Source organism: Lissotriton vulgaris, chromosome 5, assembly GCF_964263255.1.
Source record: "Lissotriton vulgaris chromosome 5, aLisVul1.2, whole genome shotgun sequence".
Taxonomy (NCBI): Eukaryota; Metazoa; Chordata; class Amphibia; order Caudata; family Salamandridae; genus Lissotriton; species Lissotriton vulgaris.
Genome location: NC_141693.1, coordinates 1,894,587,758 through 1,894,612,683, shown reverse-complemented (window position 1 = coordinate 1,894,612,683; position 24,926 = coordinate 1,894,587,758). Strand labels below are relative to the sequence as shown.

At 46.7% G+C, this 24,926-nt stretch overlaps 1 protein-coding gene across 2 annotated transcripts in view; it reads right to left on the bottom strand.

Annotated features, from left to right (window-relative positions):
• The window catches only part of LOC147717646 (E3 ubiquitin-protein ligase TRIM39-like), a 241,273-nt gene that overhangs the window by 10,983 nt on the left and 205,364 nt on the right, over positions 1–24,926 (bottom strand). The window contains exon 8 of one of the 2 annotated variants that reach the window (XM_086924436.1): positions 7,740–8,069. The exons of the other annotated variant lie outside the window; for it this stretch is intronic. The gene's annotated coding sequence lies outside the window, so the exon portion shown is untranslated. Of the gene's footprint in view, positions 1–7,739; positions 8,070–24,926 lie in introns of those variants that run through there. 2 annotated transcript variants of the gene reach the window in all.

Here is a 24,926-nt window from a genome sequence, read left to right as displayed (position 1 = left end):
TAGCTATGCCCTCTCGAATATCAAATCTGTCACAATGGAGGATCTTCTCCTGACATCTGTGAAATCAGGGGCCCCCTGCAATTCCGCTTCTCCCGCCATCCTGAAGTGAGGCTTGACCATCATAGCTCCAGTGCTATGCGATCTACTTAACAGCTCCTACAAGGCCGGCCAGGTACTTCAATCATGGAAACATGGCACTATAGTCCTTCTGCTAAAGAAGGCACTTCTTGACCCCACCAAGCCGGAAAACTAGTCCCATCTCATTACCCCTTTTTTCTAAGATGGCGGAAAAATAGAACAGCTCTCCTCCTTTACTGAAGCTAGAGATCTTCTTAATGAGATGCAATCTGGTTTCTGTCCCTAATAAAGTACAGAGTCTGCACTTCTTCTTGCCTCCAAATCCATCTGTCAGGTTGTCAACAGAGGGGACACTACAGCACTGCTCTTGCTGGACCTCAGCGCAGCCTCTGACACAGTGTCCCACAGCCTTCTTAAACGACTGTGCACAGTGGAATTGGTAGCAAGGTGCTACTTAGGCTGGCCTCCTTCTTACAGAACCACACTTTTCAGGTGGCACAAAAATCATTCTCTTTGAAGGTTCTCTCACTGCAGCAGGGGATCTGTATATGCCCCCCCTGGCTGATATCAAACTGCGGTTCTGCTTAGATCTTGCCTGATGAAGGTGGCTGAGTGGAGGAGCCTCTGCTGTCTCAAGGTAAATGCTGGGAAGACTGAAGTCCTTATCATTAGTAAGCAGCCTTCAATTTGGTAATCAGCCTGGTGGCCTCTTTCTCTTGGTCCTCTACCTGTGGCCAAACCTAAAGTTAAAAATCTAGGTATCTGGTTTGACTCCACACTATCATTTGACAGCAAAATCACCAGCCTAGCGGGACAATGCTTCGGCATCCTAAAAACCTTGAAACAAATCCTTGGTTTTCTGCCAGAGGCAGCCAAGAAGACTGTGGTCCAGCCCCTCGCCATATCCAGACCGGATGACTGCAATGTTCTATATCTGGAAGTCTCCGAGTCACAACTCATGAGATTTCAGCGTGTTCAGAATGTGGCAGCGCAGCTGCTGCTGCTAACCCTGCCCACACGCTCCCCTACAGCCCCCACTCTTGCAAAGTTGCTTTGGCTTTCCTTGAAAGAAAGGGTGCCCTTCAAAGCCATGTACCACTGTCATAGAATCCTCAACAGTAAAGACCCTAGGTCTCTGCAGCCTTCAGTTACATCCTACACCCCAAGAAGAGAATTGAAATCTACCAGGACCTATTTGGCCTGTATTCCCAGCATTAAAAGACCTCGTATTGGAGGACGTGGCTTTGGTTTCCTGGCCGTCAAGATGTGGAACTCATTTCCTCTTTTGCTTAGACAGGAAAATCAGCGCCAGCGTCCCAAAAGAAGCTACAAACAGGGCTTTTTAGATCGGCATTGTACCTTAGGGCTCACCTTATCTGGACCTTGAGAGTAAAAACGTAGCGCTGGGACATTTCAGTCGAAGTAACCATGCACTTTATAAATCACTTAATTATTATTATTAGTATTACTTGAGAAGGACCCACATTTTGACCAACTAATAACTCAATTTCTTACATTGGTAGGTTTTGGGTGCAGTGCCTAGCTTCAGCTGTGCGCCGTGGTGGGTTAAACGACAGTGGAGTTATTGATGGAACCATGTGCAGCAGGGAGGTTGGCTGCAAGTTGCCCGAGAGGGATGTGCATATGCTTAATGTTGAATAAGATCAAAATCTCACTAAAGTAGAAAGAAATTCACTGAAAAACACAAACTGAAACGCTACTGCACCACTACTGAAATTTGCTAGTTATAATTTAGTGAACTAACTATAACTTGCACTCCCATCATGCACTACTTATGTCCTCACATATTACTTTCACTCATGAGGTTAAAAGACATCATCGATAACATCTTAAATGACATGATTGATGAGATCAATAAAGACATCTCAAGAGACATCATCCTTGATACTGCTATTCACAATACTCTATAAGCTCTTACATCATTACAGAGTTGTTAGTAAAAGGCCTGTCGTCACATACAGCACAAAGTTACAGCGTGTGCACATGTGGATTGTGATATCTCATCCTCATCGCCAACATGTGGTAGGGACACTCAGACACTGAAGTAAGTATAAACAAGGCTTTAATCGAGCAGAGTGTGATTCAACCTTCACCAACCACAAAGTAACTGAGTGGTGGAATACCGCATCCACAACATTCTACAACATGAAGCAAGCGCTGTAAAGCCCAGATTAGTACAGCACGGAAGTGTAACACTACAACATGGATCCATTCAATGGAAATAGCGTAAGCTGAGGAGGCAAGTGTGTTTGTGACTGTTGAAAGGTAAACACTGAAGTATACAAAAAAGTGATGGATGGATTGCTTAAAATAATGCAAACTCAAGGGGATGATGGATTCAAACCAGATCTAAGACTGAGGGGGAGTGTTTGAAAAGTTTCAATGCTCCGTCCATCACCTCCTTGTGTTTTCTATGCTTAAAATAATCTCAGCCACTGGTAAAATTACTTGGGCAACATCCTAATCCATCGTTATTTTGTACACCGTACAACCTCATGCTTGAAATGCAGTCTTTCCACCAACAGGAGACCGACCATCATCAAAGTAGACGTTTAAGATTGATTGGGATGGGTATCAAGGTGGAGTCAGCGATGGAGAAGTTCTGGGTGCAAGTGGCTTTTGCACAGTTGGGGAAAATGCGATAGAAGAGTTGCTGGACCTGGACTATGAGGAGGAACTGGAAGAAGGGGTACCACATTAGGTGCAGACAAAAGGTACGGTCAACAAGGATCTGTGGACAGTCTCTGGGAAGTGAGGGTGGGTTTCTAATGATGATGCACATTCTTTTATGTTACAGGCATAACTGGCACCTGGCACTGGCACAGTCAAGATGGTCACAGGGCATGGAAAAAGGGTCATTGGTGCAGAGGAAGAGACAGAGAGGAAAAAATTGTATTTACAATCCGATAGCTGTAATTAGTGGCATACTTGAGGGACACAGATGCAAAAAGAATAAAAAAGCGGTAAAAACTTGTTCTGCTGCTGTAGGGGACATGTTATTGGGGATTCAGAGGCTGAGAAGGTTCACAAGTCAATTGGTATGGGCGATGTGGGGGAAGTACTTTACAGGGAATTAACAAAAGGAGGTAAGGCTCAGCAAACTAGGGAAAGAACAGCGGAACAAGGGCAACAGGCAAAGATGACAAGGGGCAGGTTTAAGACAAGGATGATAAATCGGTCAAAGAAACAGGTGAAGAAAAGAATGAGGGTGGCTGAATACAAGAAGAAATTGCCATACATGGGTATATTAAAGCAAATATTCGCTAATTTATCAAACACCACAAATTAAATAATGTGGAAAAGATATTTCATCAATCTGTTTTCGCCCCAGTTATCAAAGCCCTAAAGTGCGAAGTTTCACTGACAATCTCAAATCTGCCACACAAATGCCACATAATATAAGAGACATGGTTTTCAAAGAAGTGAGGGAGGGCAGAATGGCAGGATCATTTAACACTTGGCCTATGGAAAATTTAATGGTCTTTCCATAACACATGGTCCATAAGAAAATTGCAGGTTAATTAATAGGACTTATCTGTTGTGGTCCAGAGGGCAGTCAGTGCATGATTTTGTTAAGGAAAACCTGGCTGTGCAATTGAATTCAGTGGATGTGGCTTTTGGCTTGATTAGGAGTTGTGCTGAGGGTACACTCTTTGCTACATTTGACAAAGTCAGTCTTCAGGTTAGACTTCAGGCCTGTGAACCCATTAGATTTTGAGCTTCGAGGAATATTTATTTTTGAAGGTCAGTTTTTGGTAGAGATGGTGTTCCGGGGTGTGCCATATCATGTAAGGAGAGTTTAAGTTGCGTCTTACAATGGAAGTTCAGTCATTGCTAACTCACACAACACTACATCTCCCCCTCTGTCAAATAATTGTTTACAAATATATATACAATCATAGCTCTTCGTCGAGCCTGCGTTGTTCTCTGATTACTCATCCTGATCGAGTCTTCGGAAACTGGGAACTGGCAGTAAAAGAGTCTATAATCTGCTTTTGCGATGCAGGCGCAACACCAGTTAGAGTCTTCAATTGTCCTTTTAGAAGCAGTCTTTACATTGACATCAATACCTGATGAGCTCTGAGCCACATGTCGGAAATGTGAGGAGTCTCGCGTAATGGACTTCCCAGGACATTAGGCAGTCAGCATCTGTCCTTTGGTGGTCACGACGTGGAATGGCTCAGCGTCGAAAGAAGCATCTGACTTTCGTTTTCTCAACTGACGAGCACTCAATCTCCTCTAGTGAGAACATAATCTTGTGCATGTTATTCCTTGTCTCCATAGGCCTTCATTTTTCTTTTACTAACCAAGTCTTTTGTACGGGTTCCTTCCTCAACATTTGATTTTCTATTAGTCTAGTGAGGTAACTTGGGGGTATATTATCAAGGCCCCGCAATAATTATCCCTCAGCACGAGGATAATTATCGCTGGCTATCGCTGGATTATATCGCCGAGATAGAATGAATGACTACACATTTGTATAGCGCATGGTTACCCCGAGGCATCCCAGCGCTTCAGTGGTCCATTCATCCCCGATGATAAGCAACGCTTATCTCCAATGCGATCTATAATCCAGCAACAGCTGCAAAATGTGCGATTATCGCTGGAAATCCTGCGATAATCGCACAGCAATAGGCAAATCCTTGTAGATTGGGCAGCTTGCTCTCATCCTTATAATCCACCACCCATAGGCTAGAATGGCTTAGTAAGATTCAGAGCAGGTGTAATGAAACCTGCAATAAGTGCGGTTAGCGCTACTTTTATCGTCGCTACACAGGTTAGTGAGAAGATTGTTAATTGGAGATAGGTCTGTTAACGACATTTTCAACGTTATTTCTGTCAGTTACGCCCACTTTGCATATCATTAACAGTACAAAGCTGGGCGTTGAGGAAACGGGCGCAGAGGCATAGTAACACGCGCTAGTGAGTCTTTGCTGATAGTGCGATAAAATTATCACCACTTTTCGCCCGAAAATGAACGCTAAAGCGGCAATAATTTTATCGCGGGCCTTGATAATATGCCCCCAGGTTTTCATTGCTCTCCCGAACATCAAGGTTGCAGGGCTTTCACCTGTGGTTGAGTGAACGGTCGAAGTGTAAGCTCGCAAGGTAGAATTCAACACAGTTTTAAGGTCAAGCTTTTTTGACATAGCACGCTGAACATCTTTGTTAAATGTACTCATGACACGTTCAACAATGCCATTGGCTGTGGCCATAGAGGTGTCCTTTTCTGATGCTTCACATTAAGATGCTTGAGAAAGTCTCTGAATTCTGAACTGTAGAAAGGTGGGCCATTGTCAGATTTTAAAATCACAGGAACACTCCATGTCGCAAAGATGCCGCCTAATCTCTCAATGACTATTTCTTGAGTGATAGACCACAGATCTATCAACAGAAAATTTGAGTATTGATCAACAATCACCAACAGATGATGACCATTGTCAAGAGGACCGAATAAGTCAATGGCAATTCATTCCCATGCATGCTTTGGCATCCTTGACTTGAGTAGTTTTCAATGATAGGCAGTTGCATAGGTGACAGGCCTTCAGCTATCTTTTAACTCTCTCATTGAGATGAGGAAACCAGACTTGTCTTGGAGAGCTCGCTTTGTGACAACAAGGGTTACATCAATTATCTGTTGTTGTAAGCTTTCTGGAATGACAGTTTAGTGCATTTTAGCATTTGGGTGTCTGCTGTGCAAGGATTGCACATAACACGACTGGCCTACCGTCAACACCAAACCCTGGATGAATCTTTGGATCAAAGTATGCCATATCATTAGCATTAGCATTCTCAATAGCTTATTTGATTCTCTTAAAGCTTTGCTAACATTCATGTGACCAATGTAATGAAACGTTCGTTTTCGTCAAGTCTCTCAACGGAGCTCTTACAGTACTAAAGTCTCATATGTATCTAGAACAGTAGCAGGCCATGCCAAAGAATGAACGTAACATGGAAGCATCTTGTGCGGGACTATCAGTTAACACTGCCTGCCCTTTGGCTGAATCAGGTTTCATACCCCCATCAGATAAGATGTGGCCAAAGAATTTTAGCTTGTTCTTATGAAATTCACGTTGCTCAGCATTCAAGATTAAACCTAAATCAGCAAGTAAACGACACACTTGGGTAAGAGCTTTAGCGTGCTCCTTCTGTGTAGCTCAGAAAACCAGTATGTCATCACTATAATTGAAAGTATTCAGGACTAGCTGTATGAGATGTCGAATTACATCTTGAAAAAGCTCTGCGGCTGACACAACAAAACAGTCTTTTATATCAGAACAGACCAATATGTGAGTCCCACATGATAATATCCTTTATTTAAATGAAGGCGAGAAAAGACCTTTGCATCGTTCAATTGTGTTATCATAACAGCAAAGTGCGGACCTGGACGTCTTACTTTCAATTGCCATGTTCGGTTGACGCAGTGCTTAATTTGTGCTGGTGCTTTCTGGTGCTAAGCACCGGCACTTAATTTTCAGGGCCGGGTCTACACATGTTATGGGCTGTTCACTATATTCACATGGGTCTCCCCGGTGAAGAGCTGATATTGATTGTGGGTAAAAATTCAAATAGTACAAATTGGATGCCGCAGCAGCCCGCCTTATGAGGCACACACTCAGAAACTGCCATGGCCCCTGCCTCATCGTAAATTACAAGTCACTTCAATCAAACGTTACCAATGATGACCCTGCCTTAGTTACAAACTATATTATTAGCTCCGTCCCTACTTGGCAAATCGTCATTAGTGTGTCCTGAGTTGGACTAATGGGATCAGTGTTTTCTCCGCGGCCCGCCCAAGCATACTGCGCAGCCGCAGTGCTTTTTCAACCGACATCATGAAGCAAGCAGCATGTTGCGCAGCAGGCCTCAGATTAAATAAAACTAAAAGGCTGTCCCAGTAAATATCGATTTTTTAACATGATGCTAGTCATACTGTGTGAACTGTGAAGGCGAAGCAAGTATGGATTGTCAACTAAATCTCAGGGAATGAAAATAATCGTAAAATTATTCTGGAGGTGAACGTATTTGCTGGAGTGATCTGTGTTTTGTCTAGCCCAGTTTTGAATCGTCCCGGGACCTCCAGGTGTGAGCTGTTGACGAGGAAGGATACTGCCCTATTCTACATGGGCAGCCCCTCCTGCCCTTCTCTTGCTCCTGACCTAGACTCCAAGCGCTTCCCTTCAGACCATGGTCTGAAAATAGAGGTCCTTTTGTAGGATTGCTCACGTGAGTTTTGTGGCCCATCCCTTCATATTGATGGAAAGCGCCTTCTTATGCACGGGTCAGCCCCCATCTGATCCCTGAATTTAGCATTTCTTGCGCTCTCTATCTCCAAACCCTCTGCCCCATGACTCCCGGCACACCCAGGCCGCACAGCCCCTCTCAGACCACCCTTTCAGCTGTGAAGAGCACTGCGGAGCTGCAAGCCTGTCTTGCACCATCTCACATTTCATCATTCATCAATCATCACCCAGTGTGTTTGAAGGGGGCGTGGCTTGTTGTAGCAAAGCAGCCCATGAGCCACTCTTCTCCCCGCCTACTGCTAATTGAACGATTTTTAGAATACCTATGAATAATTCAAAATTTGCAAACATTCGTGACAAGAATTTTCAATTCTATTGAGGACTAGGAGGCGAGGATTATGCTAATCTCATTTCTTTAATGAGCCCCAGCAGCCATAGAAATAAAAGAACTACAATACCCAGAAACATGGGTAACAACCATAGAGTCTGTGGTATAAAAGGCCATAGAGACAGTCACTCTTCCTCTTTCTTTGGTGAGAATAATTCCAGGAAAACAGAACAAAGCCAATCTGGAAAGTCAAACAATGAAAACAGCATCACCAATCCAGGAAGGCCAAGGAACATCCCGAAGGCAAACAGGTGAAGGAAACTGAAGGAAGAAGACTCCAACGAAGCGGGAAGATGGACCTCCGACAGTTCTGGAAACTCCTCATTTGGGATCAGAGCCTAAAAGGAAAACAGAGCCGTAATACCAAGGCACGGAAAATAGTGTGCATAAAAGCAAGGGAGGGTGAAGAAACAGTATGCATATAAAGAACAAGATCATGAGCATAAATGCAGGATATGATTTACAAAGAAATGCATACACAAAACGGGTGGGATAATCCTCGCCTCCTAGTCCTTAATAGAATTGAAAATTCTTGTCACGAATGTTTGCAAATTTTGAATTCTATTGCAGGACAGGAGGCTCCGATTATGCTTGTTCAAAGCTGTCCCACTACAACAGAAGCAACAGTATCATAGGTTTAAAGTAAAACGTCTTGAAAACAGAATCTGAGGACCAATCAGCGGCTTTCATAATGTCAAACAAAGTGACCCCCATGGAATAGGCTTTAGAAGCCATAGCTCCACGAGCTGAATGTGCTCCAAACACAGAAACATCAATCCCAGCCTCAGCCATGAGCCAACGAACCCATCGAGCCAGAGTAGCTGGGGTGACAGGACGGAAAGGTTTTTGTAAAGCAATTAACAATTGACCCTGCATATCTGCACGAAAAGAAGCAGTACTTACCTCATAATCCTTGAGGCACTGGACGACACACAGATTAGGACGAGCAGGGAAAGCGGGATAAGAAATAACAGTAGTGTTTGTCTTAGTACGCTTGGTAAGATGAAAGGTAACGCCATCAGGCGTGAATCGGCGACCGGCCAGATCCAAAGCGCGGACATCAGACACTCGCTTGCAAGATATCAAACACAGCAACATAGTCAATTTGGCCGACAGTTGCTTACGGGAGAGCAAAGAATTAACAGGCCAAGCCTCTAAAAAGCGTAGCACCACCGACACGTCCCATAATGAGACATATTTAGGGCGCAGAGGTTTTGCTTGACGAACACCCTTCAGAAGTTTAGAAACCAGAGGATGTTCACCCGCAGGCTTGCCGTCCACCGGAAGATGGCCCGCCGAGATGGCCGAACGAAAATTGTTCACTGTGCGACACGCCAAACCCGAGGTAGCCAGGGAAGCCAAAAAATTGACTATGACAGAGACATCCGCCGAAGCGGGATCAACTTGTTGTTGAACACACCAGTCACACCAACGCTTCCAGGATCCCCTGTAACGTTTGTGGGTGTTGGAAGACCAGGCGTCAGAAATGAATCTGGCAGCGTCCGCAGAAAGGCCTGGGACCGACCAGCGTTCCCCCGAAATCCGCCACGCTAGCAGAAGAAGAGAGTCTGAGAGAATCAGGGGGTGCGGGTTCCGAAGAGGATCTAAGAGGAGATTCCACTTCTGGGAAAGAAGGAGCGGCACTGCACAACTCATCTCCAAGAGAAGCGGGAACCACGGCTGAGCCCGCCACAGCGGCGCAATCAAGATGATCTCCGCCTGGAACCGTTTCGTGTAAGCCAGAACTCTGGGCAACATCATGAAAGGGGGAAAGGCAGAGGAGGGAAAGGCATAACATAGAGTCGACGGCCACTGCTGAAGAAAAGCATCCGTGGCCAGGGCCTCCAGATCCGGTCTCCAACTGAAGAACAGGGGGAGCTGAGTATTGAGCCGAGAGGCAAACAGATCCATGTGACACGGACCCCAAGTCCGGAGAAGAGCGCGAAAGACACGGGGATGCAACCTCCAGTCGCTGAAGTCTTTCAGGTGTCTGGAGTGCCAATCCGCAATCGTCGATTTTAGATAATCTTGAAGCTAAATTGTTCCAAAGGAAAGCAAGGCTGGCCATGTTTGATTCCTTTCGGTTGTGGCGTAAAGAAGCCAAACAGAGAGAAATCAGACAGATTAAATGTAATAAGAGGGAAGGAGTTGTTACAACGGTAAGAAATGCAGAACAGTTCCAGCGAGATTAGGAGGAAAAGGAAAAGGAAGTTTTCGATAGATTACAGCGTATGTCTATAGATAAATGTTACCCCGTTTTACCGACTGGTACAGATAAGAAGGAGGAATCGGCAGAGGACCCCTTGTTGTCCTATCTCTTGAAATCACCACCTCCGTACGCACAGGGTGCTGTAGTTCCTGTGGTTCCCCCTGCTCCTGTTCCTCCACCTCCTCCTGCTCCTGTTCCACAACCTGTTCCCGTACTTCAACCCGTTCCTGCTCCTTTCCCTGCTTCTATCCCTACTGCTCCTCCGCTTGTACTCCCCCACACTCCTGTCCCTGCTGCTCCTACTGTCCTGATTGCTCCTGCTGTCTCTTCTACTTCTGACGCTTCTCTTATTACCACGTTGAGTTACTCTACTTCTCCATCTGCTCGACGTCGTACTCCCTCTGTTGCTGCTACCTTTTTCAACTCACTTGGACCTATACTTGAGTCCGCTGGTTCGGACGGTCCCCAAAGACGAAGTCAACTTCCCGGTGGTAGGGAACGTGACTCGCTGTATAACATGGCGATGAGTTGGATGAAATACCCCCTTAGAAATCCTCCACGTGCGGTGCTTGATACATTTTGTCAATTCAATGTACCGACACAAAGGTTCGTCTTCGAAGAAATGTGCAAGTGTTTACGTGACCTGATATCGGCGGACGCATCTGACGATGTACTGACTGCTCTCACTAATCTCCAGCTCCAGTTTGCGAGCGGAATAATGGTGGGTAGCAATGTTCGGCGGGCTGTCGAACAGTTGTTGTCTTTTCGCCCTACTATGATGCCTAGGGCATTGTTTTTAGAAGATATTGAGGGACCGCTTGGAGCGCCTGGTCAGTACCCCATGCGCGAGGTTCCTCCAGTGTATGCCAGGTAACCCTGGTGCTGCCCTGGTGCTGCTCCACTGATCCTGCCATATTTTCAGAGAGTGTGGATACATCTTCCATGGAAGAGATCGGAAGTTTTGCAGGTGAAGCAATCGTTACCTGACCCTCGCAAAAATCCTGCAGGGTATTATAAAGAATTATCGCAGCTAGTGGATGCTACGATAATGAATCTTGCTGATATTGATATGTTGTTCGGTAACGTAGTACCGCAACAGGTATGGGCGAAGATTCGCCAGCAAGATCATGCAAACGAATTAGGTGGTGACTGGGCTGCGCTTCGTGCTGCGGATGCTTTGCAAGTAGGTGGGGCCAAACCCGACCAGTTAATTGCGGCTTTGCCTCAGAGAATAATAACCCTTATGAAAACGCTTATGCCAGCTATGAAAGTAAATTGGGACAAGTTGTCCGCTTGCAAGCAAAAGAAAGATGAGAGTGTCTCGGATTTCTTCACGAGATTTGAGGAGGCATTCATTGATCATAGTGGTCAGGATATGGGCACTGAAGGAGGTCAGAGATTGTTCGTAGACAAATTTGTATCAAATTTGCTACCAGACTTAAGCAACAAATTACGAAATTCAGAAAGTGCGTGGGCTGTTTCCACTTCTGCTCAAATATTGTCCACGGCCCAATATTATGAGAATAGGGAGAAAGAAGAGAGTGATCGTGCCGATAAAAAGACGAAAGAGCTCAAGACGAAGGTATTGTTGCAACAAGCGTATACTCCACGTTCGAATCAGAATGATTCGCAACAACGGAATCGATCACAGTCTCAGCCAAATAGGTCGCAAACGCGAAATGACTCCTCTTCAGAGAGACAGATGTTGGGGTACAATCAGTGTGCCTATTGTAGACAGGAGGGTCATTTGAAATTTGATTGTCAGGTCTTGCGTGACCGCAATAATGGAAACTCATCTAGAGGAGGTCGTACTGGTCCCCAGCAAGCATCACGTGGTAGGGGTCGTGGTGTTCAAAATGATCGTTCTAATAATTATTCCGATTCCAATAATTGTTTCAATCAGCGCAGATCAGCACAAGGTAGATCTGCTCAGTACAATGTGGATGATTATTATATTGATCAGGATATTGATGATGGTCATTACTAGGATAGCCATAGACAAGGAGAGGGAGTAGTATCAGTTCCGGTTGATCAGAGAGGGCCTTACGTCGCAGTTGCCACTTCGGGCGTCGTTGAGCCTTTTCTGTTGGACACTGGTGCAGCGAAAAGTTCCATCATGCATTCGAAACTCCCTGGCGCACCTTTGTCTGGCTTAACCAATGTTTCCGTTGGATTCTCTGGCGCCCCCGTTAGCAATCCGGTTTCACGCCCTTTGCCTCTTACAATTGGGCCTCGTGAGCTGAAAGCTCCTTTGATTTTGACCACTGGTTGTGGTGAAAATCTTTTGGGTCTGGATTTGCTAAAACGTCTGTATGCGACTTTGTATTGTTCTCCTGCGGGAGTGAAACTTACATTGGGTGAGAAAGTGATCTCTCCTATGTATTTGTCCATCGACAAACTTCCACCGGAATTGAGTTCTCTTCCTGCATCTTTGTGGGCGACAGGTCCCAATGATGTGGGCCTGCTTGATATCTCCCCTTATGTTGTTCATTTGAAATCTAATGTGCGTTTGCCACGCATTCCCCAGTACCGTATCTCCCTTGATGGTGAGCGAGCGCTGTTAGCAATCATCTATGACTTAATCGATAAAGATGTTATTGAGGAGACTCGGAAAAACGTGTGCAATAGTCCTGTACTGCCCATTCTGAAACGCACTGATCCATCAAAAACCCCCGTTTATCGCTTTATTATCGATTTACGGGAAGTGAATAAAATTGTGATTCCTCAGTTCCCTGTGGTGCCTGACATCACGGCTCTACTGACTCGGATTCCAGCATCTGCATCTTGGTTCTCGGTGATCGATCTGAAGAATGCGTTCTTTAGCATTCCGATTGCCGAAGAGAGTAGGGACCTTTTCGGTTTCTCTCTTGGTGGACGCAGTTTTAGGTTCAAACGTGCTCCTCAGGGCTACTGTGAGAGTCCATCGATATACAGTCAAGCCTTGAAAAGCCAACTAGATGCATTTGTGTTGCCGACTGGCGCAGCCTTGATCCAATACGTCGACGATTTATTGGTGGCTGCAGATACTCAGGACGTTTGCAAAATTGCTACGGTGTCATTGTTGCAGCATCTCTGTGACTTACATCACAAGGTGTCCCCTTCCAAATTACAATATTGTTGTCAAGAAGTAACCTATCTAGGTCACTTATTGTCAAAGGAGGGAAGAAGGTTGACCCCAGAGAGAATTGCAGCAATTGCCCGAATGACTGTGCCAACAACTCAGAGAGATGTGCGTGCCTTTTTAGGTATCACGTCATACTGCAGGCAATGGATTCCAAATTTCTCATTGCTAGCGAAACCATTGGTGGCTCTCACGTGTAAGGATGTTCCAACTCCTTTACCATGGACGGAAGAATGTCAGAAAAGTTTTTCTGAACTGCGTGATGCGTTGTGTTCGGCCCCTGTGTTAGGTACTCCTGACTACAGTAAGCCGTTTACACTATACATTCACGAGAAGGAAGGTTGTGCGTTGAGTGTTTTGACGCAACAATTTGGCGGTAAGCAACGTCCATGTGCATATTTTTCCTCGACTTTGGACCCGGTGGCTAGAGCGTTGCCGAGTTGTTTGAGAGCAACAGCGGCAGCTGCGGTGTCCATCCGACAATCTGCTGGATTGGTCATGGATAATATGCTTACGGTGATGGTTCCGCATGCAGTTGACACCCTCTTGAATCGTACCAAAACTCAACATCTGACGAGTGCAAGATTGTCTGGTTATGAGTTGACGCTTTTGGCAAGTCATATTCAGATAAAACGTTGTAATGTCCTGAACCCAGCGACTTTGTTGCCAATTAGTATGGAATCAGATGAAGTAGCACCTCATGACTGCTACTTACGGACAGAGGAGGAAACAAAAGGTCGCGTGGACCTGAAAAATACTCCCTTGGAAGATCCCGATGGGACTTTGTATGTGGATGGTTCGTGTTTTAAATTGCCGAATGGTGATGTAACGACTGCGTATGCGGTGGTGACATTGAATACTGTTGTGGAAAGCGCGAGATTGAATCAGAGTTCTGCTCAGGCGGCAGAGCTGATTGCCCTAACTAGAGCGTGTGTGTTGTCGAAAGGGAAACGTGTGAATGTGTTTACTGACAGCCAATACGCATTTGGCGTGGCGCATAGCTTCGGACGTTTGTGGAGAGAGAGAGGTTTTATGACATCGCATGGGACAAAGATACAGCATGGACAGCTTGTGAATGATCTTTTGGACGCCCTTACATTGCCCAAACAGGTGGCAATTATTAAATGTAGTGCGCATCGTAAAGTGACGGATGATGTTGGTCGTGGTAATGCGTTTGCTGATGAGATTGCTAAGGAGACTGCCCGAAACCTTAGCACTAGGATGTATGTGACGAGTTCGGTTAGGTGGCCTACAGAGACTGGTATGTGTGAGGACACTATCGAGAGCGTGAAAGCGATACAGAATGAGGCCACTGAGACTGAAAAGACCAAGTGGAAAGAGAGTACGGGAAAGTTGGATGCAAATGGTTGCTGGATTTATTTGTCGGAGCATAAGAGATGGATGTTGCCGGATGCGTATGTGCTAGCTGTCGTGACCATGGCACACGGTTTAGCACATATTAGTGCGAAAGGTATCTGCAAGTCGTTGTCCCCTGTGTGGAAGAATGATGGTATTGCTAAGTGCGCTGAGAGACTGGTTAGGAATTGCATGATATGTATGATGTACAATCCTGGTAAGGGAACCCCTACACCCCCTGGCCATTTTGCTCCCCCTTCATGTCCCTTTGAAGTGATTCAGCTAGACTTCATCCATATGGAGCGATGCAACAACCTCAAATACGTTTTAGTAGTGGTTTGCGCCTTCTCCCGATGGATCGAAGCCTACCCTCTCAAAGACAACACTGCCCTGTCCACTGCAAAAATCCTACTGAAGGAATACTTTCCTCGGTACGGAATGCCACGGATTGTATGGTCTGATAATGGAAGTGAGTTTGTGGGGAGTGTGATGAAGAATGTGTGTAAGGGCCTTGGAATTACACAAAAATTCCATAGCGCCAATCATCCTCAGTCAGCAGGTTTGGTTGAAGGGTATAATGGCACCCTCAAGTTGAAGTTAGCGAAGATTCAGGCTGCAACTGGTCTCTCGTGGCCTGACGCTTTGCCCTTAGCTCTTCTGTCAACTAGGGCGACTGTACACTCCCGAGTAGGGCTTAGTCACTATGAGATTGTGTTCGGCCGCCCTGCGAATGTTTGGGGGGTCCCTAGACCTAGTGTGTTCTCTGATCTTGAGTACCCAATGTTGATCGGTTATCTGCATGATCTGACTGCTAAACTGAGGTTAATTCACCAACAGGTCTTTGAAGCACTGCCGACGCAGACAGAGGGTCCAGGCCACCAACTCCAGCCTGGAGACTGGGTGGTAACGCGGAACTTCGGACGGAAACGAAATCTTGAACCCCGCTTTACTGGGGCCTATCAAGTCCTTCTCGCCACAAGAACTGCTGTTCGATTGGAAGGGCGGAAACACTGGGTGCATGCCACCCATACTAAAAAGGTACCTATACCTTTACCAGCAGACTCGTGGGTGAGGAAGGGCATTGCTTCGTCCGAAACGGAACCTGTGCAGACCTTCGTTCCTTTTAGCGATGCTCAGCCTGTTGGAGATACCTTAGTGCAACAGAACGATATTGTTGAACATTTGCCATCATCAGACTCAAGATCTGAACAATTGACTGGTCAACAGAACTCTGTTTTGTCATCGGAACGACTTTTTGAAGACCAGACTCGCCCTGGGAGACATCGTTACTTTTTGCGTTCTAACACCAGAGACTAATAAAATGATATTTTTGCTTTATCCCCTGACATCCACGTTACTCCCAATATTGCCAGCCAGTCTGAACGCATTTGCCCAAATTGTAAATTTTGTAAGTTTTTGAGTCTTTTTCACATGTGCCTTTTTGCTTCCACAGCTAGGAGATTTTGTATATACTGTATATTACTGATACCTTGCATCCGGGTGAACCGTAGGGCCGCGCGTGTACTTCCTTCTGGTTAGTAGGTCTTGACACTAGGTCGAAGACCGTCGATTCCTGGGAACTCCTGGGGATTGACTATTACTACACAGAACGAAGTGCGTCAAAAAACGTTGCGGACGGTCTTAGAGGATGGCTTTCTCGAAGCTGTCGGAATTGGAAAAGGCTCAGGCCCAAAGATTTGAACTGCGAAGAATTGCTCACACGAAATGCTTCATGTTTCAGGTGTTCCTTCTATTCTGGACTGTCTCTTCGTTATTGGCGGGTGGGGTGTATTATATGATGCAGTTACTTTTGCCTTCCGCCTCACCTACCCTTTCTCCTGAACCTAAACTTACTACCACTGTTTCTCCTCATTCCTTCCACATCTTACCCCAACACGAGCAGGCTAGACGTGCAGAGTTTATGAACAATTCCTTTATTCAGCTCCTTCATCAGCATCAGTTGGTGGTGAACACTACCAATTGCTGGGTGTGTGGGTTAATGCCACACACCACCGACAAGGGAATTCCGTACTTGGTCTTTCCTTATAGTTCCCAGGGTTCAGCTCGAGCATTGCAATCAATGTTTCGAAGTGCGCTAGATTCCTACCCCAATCGAGAGCCACGTTCTCCCCACTTTGGTCCTGGTCCGTACCATAAAACTTTGGCAATAGCGATTGCAGATTTAGATAGGGATATCTATGAGCCGTCGCTCATCCCAGAGGAAGAGGTGCGAGCCTATAGGGATCTTAGTGAGGTTGAGTATAGTGCGCTTGTTGGCGAAAGACAGCTCAGGAGTTCATCTCCGATATGGGTCGTACCCCACCTTGGTAATTTCTGTCTAAAAGGTCGTGGCCGAAGCCCGAGAGCTCACCTTGGAGAGAGTGCTAGTTCTGAGACGTACGTCTTACCAATGCTCTCGTCCCCTGTTTTCCTGACTGCCAAGGGTACGTACTTTGTCTGTTACGACCGTGCATATACATGGTTGCCCCTCGACTTTGCGGGCACATGTTATATTGCGAACTTGTTGCCTCCGACTTTTACGGTTGCCTCAGATAACCACAAGACTAGAGTCGTGAGACGTAGGGAATTGGACGCTGCTAGGATGGTTTTGGGGCCTAATGTCGACTTGGGGTTGGAAAATTCTGATGATCATCGGGGTTGTTGTAACATTCCTGTTCACGTGTTGTCTTTGTGTACAGTGTGGTCCTGCCTTATGTGGCCTCTGTGCTACGACGTGTATAAGGCGGCCGCCTGTTACCAAGGAAGCATTGATGGATAGAATTATGTTGCAGCAGCATCTGGATGGTCTGATGAATATCGAGATCGATTAGGATTCCGACTAGTGCTTGCCTACATGAGGGCAAAAGGAGCGTCTGAGGTTCCGTGATAACTGTAGGTTGTGTTTTTGACTCCTACGAATATGGTTGAGTCTGGTATCTATGAACCGCAAATGACGAGTTTAGTGGGTGTACGCATTTTCGCTGTACTAGCCTAAACCGTTCGTTTGTTTCGTGGGTTTCTTCTTCTGAACCCACGGGTTCCATTTTAGATATTGGCATCCATTTTGTTTCTTGCCCTCAAGTAGCCAGCGAACGGACGCTGTCCGCTTCGCGACCCTGGGATTCCCAAGCTCTTACGGAAGACACGTAATCCTTTGAAAGTGTCTTTATGATGAGGGGAATGATACTGTAAGGCAGATGGCCCCGCTCGAGGCTCATCTTGCCGTACCGGTCTATTGTCACAGTTGTGCATCTCATTAGGCACGTTTCTTTGATTCCTGCAACTCGTGTTTCCTGACACCTCCCCTTTTACACCCTCTTCGAGATGCTCACTGTTCTCGTCTTCCTATGCACCTGTTTCTGTTTCTTCCTTGATTCGTTTACTGTTGAATGAAATGTACTAATGGTGGGAAGATGTTCTTTTACAGATGGGAACGACCAAATGTTACTGTAATTCTGTTCCGGGCCCTGAATAGCATGAAAGCGACCCTTATGGTTTTTATGATGGGAACCAAGTTGTAAACCTTTGTGTACCATGTTATCCGATGCATGAAAACTGTATAAAAGGAGCGATCCACAGATACAAGTTGAAGCAGTCTCCTCGAGTATGCACGTGTTGTACTTGTTGTGACTTCTGTGTTCCCTGCAGTAATAAACCTCGAATCTTTGACGCCGAAGGAAGTGTCCCGTGTCTCTGTAATTTGTGCGCCGAACAGGTAAACTCACGAAGGTTTCAGGTGTTGTTCCCTGGCACCGCTGGGCCTTAACTTAGCCCAGTCCTTCACCGGAGTCTTGTTGATGGACTCTGTGGGACTGGGTTCCCCTTTGGGAGGGCTGACCACGGCCGGACGGACGTCCCCTACCACGTCCGGCCCTGCCAAAAACCGGACGAAAAGCCCGGCGTAAAGAGGCTTGAGCCTTGTCCAAGCCACTAAAGGTATTGACAAATTTTGTGAGCTCCTTTAAGAAAGGCTGGCCAAAGAGCAAACCTTGGGCCTCCGGTCCAGCCTCGGAAGTGCAAAGCTCAGCAAGCTTGGGGTCTAATTTAAGTAATATCGAACGTCGACGTTCGCTAGAAATGGCACAGCTAGCATTGCCGAGTTGGCAAATGGCTATTTGAGCCCATTGAATAAGGTCGTCAGGGTCCACCATAGTGGAGGACTCCTTGGCCAGAAAGCCAAGGTCGAGGATCTTAGTAAGAGGACCCAGAAGGTCCAAGACCTTATCTTGGCAGGAGCGCCAAGAACGGTCCAGCCCTTTCTTAGGGTCCTTCGCAAATTTGCGAAGGTACGTAAGCATCGTGGGGTCTACTTCAGGAGTTTCAGCCAGGTGATCCGCTAGGTCTGGACGCGGACACTCAGAACGCAGACGGGCCCTCACGTCCTTTTCAAATGGCTGACGTATGTGAGCCTGCACGTATTGAGCCACCGCTGGTGAAGGGAGCCAAGCAGAAGAGTTAGGGTGGACAATGTCCGAGGGCTCAAAAGACAAAACAGGGGGATGCGTGGGCGCATCAACATAATGCTCCTTACAGACTTTCTTTTTAGGAGGGGGACCTGCCTGAGCAGAGGAGGATGAAGAGTCTTGATCATCCGTGTCCGCAGGTGAAGCAGCAGTAGACGGCTCCACTCTGGGCACTGGTTTAGCAGTACGCAAAGCCTTAGCCAATTTACGAAAGTCCGAAGAATGAGGGTTATTAGGAGAGGCAGCAGACTTGCGCGAAGCAGGAACCCAACCTTGCTGCTGCGCATACTGGGTTAAATGACGCTTTAGAGGCGTGATTGCCCTCACCAAGGCTTGATTGACGGAATGCTGGACCCCTTGGTCAAGCGCCTCCACCAAGTCATATTCCATTGTCTCGGAGACGTCGTCCTCCTCATAATAGTCATCCCCATATGAAGCACTCATGGTCTCACAGAATGAGAAATAAATTTTACAGCCCACTGGATGACTAGAAATCTTGTATGCCAAAGGCAAAATGCAGGGGGAGTGCAAAAACCCCAACAGCAAGCCAAGAAGCAGAAAAAATTACTGCTCAGTTCGAAAATAAAGGTGGAGGGAGGGCTTGCTGAATACAAAAACCACACTCTAGGCAGTGCCTATGCCAAATTTTACAACCCAGTGATTTTCTGCATCAATGGGCGTCTGAGGGGTTAAGCGCTGGCTGTGGGCGTCGACTCTGACTGAAGGCGTCTCTGAAGGCTTCGGTAAAGTGAGAAGCCGAGGGAACCAGGAAATGCCTACCGCGCATGCGCGGGGTTCCAGGAAGCCAGACGCTCGAGAAAGGGAAGCTCGCGCTGTCGAGCGCGAGGCTCCCAAAACCCCCGGTCTCCCGCTCCACAACAAAAGACACACAGGCGCCAAGCGCCAAAGTCAATAGGAAGGCGACCACGCGCTTCCAATACCGGCAATAAACCGAAAACGAAGCACCGACCAGGCGAGCAAGAAAGCTGAAATGCGCACGCCGAAGAGGCAGACAAAGCGCTAGCAATAGAATGAACAACGCGCTAATAAGCACAAAGCAGTCACAGCAAAAGCGGGCAAACAATACCAGCAAAAACTGTAAGGTAAGACAGAAATGCACTTAACTGGCTGCGGACCAGCAAAGAAAGAGGAAGAGTGACTGTCTCTATGGCCTTTTATACCACAGACTCTATGGTTGTTACCCAGGTTTCTGGGTATTGTAGTGCTTTTATTTCTATGGCTGCTGGGGCTCATTAAAGAAATGAGATCAGCATAATCGGAGCCTCCTGTCCTGCAATAGAATTCAGGGATGAATGCGACCATCAGAGTTCCGGTGTTTGCTGAAGATGTAACACGGTGTAGAAGCACAGAAGAGAACACAAGAGCGTGCGGTGTTACCAGGACGCACCGAGAGCAGAGGCAGACGGGGGCAGCCGAGGTTTAATGTAAATAACTGCAGACAATGGTGCAGGTGAAGACGCTCAGGTTTACAAGAGAATTAGTGAAGGTCAGACAAAAGGCTGAGGAAGGGTATTCGTGAGCGCACAAGGGCATGCTGCCGACTTTTAGGAGCTAGACGCGAGCGTCATTTACAGGGAACATTCACAACAACGAGGGAACTGGAGGGCAACAATAGCTCAGTCACCTGGTTTTCACACTGAACAGCCACCTGCCTACATCTTCCATGCCCCTGTTCTGGTGAGCTAACTGTGTGCCTGCCCTGCCAGTCCAAACCCATGTTCACCTCAGAGTAGAAGGGACAGGTCAGGAGAGGGTATTGATGCTGGAGGGTGGGAGCAGAAGGATAGCCACTCCGATGTCTCTCACAGATCTCACCGACATCCTCAGCTCCCTCAAAGCCATCTCCTGTGAGGAGATCTGACCCAGTTTGTGAAAATCTCTTGCTGCTCCAATGCATCGTCAACACCTCGCTCACTCAAGGCATCTCTTCTGAAGGTCTGGACGGGGAAGACTGTGGTGATGCATCTTAATCCACATTCCAGCCTCTAGTGCTTAGGAATCTGGGGTGTGGGTGAAGGTTGGTTCGACGAAGGTTCTACCTCGAGAAGTCGTTGTTGGAGGCTGTCAGAGACAGTGGCCAATAAACCTTCTCTTTTACAAACATCTGTGCTTGGTGTTTTGGTTAGTTTGACTACCACAGCATTGCTTAATTTGAGCCAGTGGTTCCTGGTGCTGCCCATGGCACTTAATTGTAAGCACCAGTGCAGTAATAAAGGAGCACCATATATGAATAAGTAGCGTAGTCTGTAGGACCTCCGTTTTAAACCTCACCAAAGTTTTAGTTTATCAGTACTATAAAGTGGGTGAACACAACGAATGCCAAACATAGAGACTAATGTTATCTATTTATCTGATAGCACGAGACAGGCGCAAGAGTGACTCTAATTTCACTTACACTTCGAGGCCTCACACATTTCATGCCTCGCCAAACTTCGATCAATTCCAGGAACACACTGAAGCGTTTACTGTGGCTGTTAGTCAACAAGATTCCCACAAAGCGTGTGAATTCCTGATTTCATCCCTTGCTAACCTGCATTTTAGTGACATTTGGATTAAATTAGTTGTCCGCCACAAGTTAAAACCCAAATCGTGATTCAAGCAAAACTTGTATTGCATTCCGAGCACCGAGCTAAAACAAAAAAAAAAAACACAAAAAAAGAGGAAGCACATGTGGATGAAGCACAGTATGTAGAACGTAGCACAAAAATATCTAATCTTCATCTTAGCCTTGAATGAATGTGCAAATAAATTAGGAATAACGTTTAGTTTGTTCCCTTCTGCTACGATAGACCTCCTGGCAGTGCTTAATTTGAGCCGGTTGTTGCTGAACACCAGCACCTAATCATTAACACCGGTGCACAGGGTGATTAAGTGATTCGGCCAGAATCACAGGATATTGAGTCAATGCCGAGGTTCGAACTTGATTCCCCAGTCCCAAATTCGGCAGCTCTGGCAATTACGCCACTTCCTCTCCCCACTTGTAGGGTCTGTTGGCTCTGTGTTAGGCAGCGCTAACAGGAGAAATTGGCCGGTCGAAGCTGCCTTCTGACGAGAGCCCCGGCACTTCTTTTTTTACCAATTAACCACTGGCTTGACGCATATCAAAACAGATGCATACAGCTCTTTCACTGTCCTTTTTGGGTATTACCACTTTAGGGTAGCAATTCAAGTTTTCTTTCAACAGTTTTTGTAATTGAAAGGAAATTCACATGTGTCTTAGAGTGTAGTCAAGTGAAGTCATGTTGCTCAAACACTTAAATCACAAATCTTCGGAGTCCATCAGGAGCCAAAAGGGTTCCGTCATTGCTAAATCACACGACAATACACCAAGCGTGAACAATAACATAGCTGATACTTTATCTCGTTCATAGTGGCAAAGATTCCATGGACTAGAAGAGGCAAAAGTGCAATTAAAGGTCTGGGCTCTAGGAGATAAAGAATTACTCATCAGACTAAGCAGTCTTTAGCACCCTCTACAACAAGAGCTTACAGTCAGGCTTGGGAGGCATATATTGCAGGAGCAGCACAGCGGAAAGGTTATTATTTGGCATGGGCGGAGTTCATGGAGTTCCGCTTCCAAGTGACCCAAAAACTCTGCCGCACTACGTGGAGTTCTGCAAGCAGGGGAGTGCAGTCGGTCGCACCGTTCATGCTGAATGTTAGCACTAGGTGTTTGTCAAGCTCTGCAAAATCAGCACGAACTGCACCATGAGTAGCGCAAGAGTGCGCTGCTTCTTTCTGCTGCTCGAGTAGATCTTCTACTCAAGCGGCAGCTTTCTCAATGCGAATGGAAGGTTTCTCAACGCGAGTGGTAGCGCCTATCCGCAACCGCCTGCATAGATAAATCTTGCCGGGAGGTAGTCTGGCGTAAGATTTTCCTTGCTTGAGCTTGGCAACTTAATGTCGGCGAGCGTGAGCGAGGAAAAACCTCTGCAGAGCGGTGTTTTTCAGATATTTGTGTGCTACGCCTAGCACAGAGTGGAAAAAACTCAGCAAGCGGAGCGGAATTTCATGCATAGGCCAGGTTATGATGAACAAAGTTTGGTGGCAAGGTGCGAGGATGTTGTTTCTTTTAGGTTTGCAGTTTACTGATAAGTGTTGGTCTGCTGTGACTATAGGTGGGAAATGGCAAGATGTTCTGCAGTTATGAGCCACTGGCAGGCGAACACGGCAGTCACATTTTAAAGGATTGGTGAAAAGAGCAGGACAGGTCCCCATGAGGTAGGGAACCAATATCAGCGAACCTGTTGGTTTTGATTTTGGTTTAGTTAGAGTACATATGTTTTTATTTTTTTATAGTATTTTCTCCCACAAATTCTGCATGGTGTTGATGTTTTTTGGGCATTTAGAGTTTCCGAACTGTTGGTCAATGTCAACTTCTTTGGCATGACATTTGAAGAGCAGATGTAGGATGCGCGTTATTTACCATTTGAACCATTGATCATTCTTTTATTTGCTGGGTGGAGAGCAGGTGAAGAAGAGGCATTTTGGTGTGGGGCTGGGCTTTTGCTCTGATGTTAAATGGTGTGATAAGAGCTGGAACGAAATAGTTACTTACCAGTAGGAGTAGTTTTGCAGCTTGAATAATTTTTTGAATTCACATGCTGTGCATTATTTCGCCATCTAGTGGTTCGGTCCAGAATAGTCCTAGTTTGTTTGGATTTTTGTTTTGGGCATTGTCAACCACCATTTGGTGCTATACAAAGCATGTGAATTCAGAAAAGGATTCACACAGCAAAACCAGTTGTTACTGTGGCGGTCAGAATTAATGGTGCCTTGTGTCTGTCAGGTTGTTAAACCATCTGGGAGAGAAGAACTTGTTGGAGATTTCAGGTTTAGTTTTGTTGAAATGTATAAAGCAGTATTTGAGGTTGTGAGGATTGTGGTGTGTTATATGGCGTGGTTGTACAACCTTACCATGTAATACACTCATGTAAACTACTTGGATCCAGTCAGGCTCCTTTGTAAAACCTCTAGCACCATGAGTCAACTTTTAGACAAAGTAACAAGTGTAAAGCATTTGGAAAGGGGCGACCACTCGGTCCCCTCGAACGTATGGTAGGGTGCCCCGATCCCCCCGGGAAACCATTTTGGGTGGGAGGCGTGTCTCGGCTGGTATCCCCGAAGCGGCGTAGCCGGGGCGCGCCTTTTCCCGCCCAAGAGGGCCTGTCCTAGACACCTACACCGTTGGCCACGCCCCGTAGGCGGATTGGAGGAGTGTACACGCCCTCCCGAGGAAGTATAAAAGGAGCAACAATCCAAGGAAGCATCCTCTTGTTCCTGGGCTTGGAAGCTGCACCTCCTCGTTGCACGTGAGCCCGAGACGGAACAAGGAGCCAATTTTGAGAACTTGTCATTTTTGTGTTTCTCTTTTCAGTGCTTACGAATTTTGGATCCAGGACCTTCGGTCGGCTATCCGTGAAACTATGCCTGGCAAAAAGGTCGGAAAGAAGGTTGGGACCGAACAAATGCTTCGTATGCTGGTGAAGGACATGGCGAACATGAAGAAGCAGATGGCGGCAATGAATGGTACGGGCAGACCGAAGAAAGTCATCGGACCAGCATTGCCGGGAGTAGTCTCTGCCGGGAGAGGTAAAAGAGCGAGGAATAGGGCGACAGGGGATGAGGCCCCGGTTCCCGAGTCACCTCCGGCGAGCCCGGTCAGTCCAGTGGAGGCCCCGGTTCCAATTCCGGACGCGGGACAGCCGATCCCTGTTGTAGTTACACCTGTGAACGAGGGGGATATGCCTCCCGAGCTGGCTGCTCAGTTAGCGGCGTGGTTAGGCAAGAACAACGAGGGTGCCATGGCACCGGGGGACACGGCCGAGGAGGCCAGATTAATAATGAAGCAGTTGCGGCAATCGAGAGATGCTGCGAAGGCACCTTGTCCTTTTGTTTCCCCTCAGGTTCCCGCGGAACAGCCGGCTTCGGGCGTTGGAACAGCAGCAGCAACAGGTGCAGCTCCTGGTTCGGGTAACCAGCCGTTGCCAATGGTGAGGGAGGGATCGTTACCCTCAAGGATTCA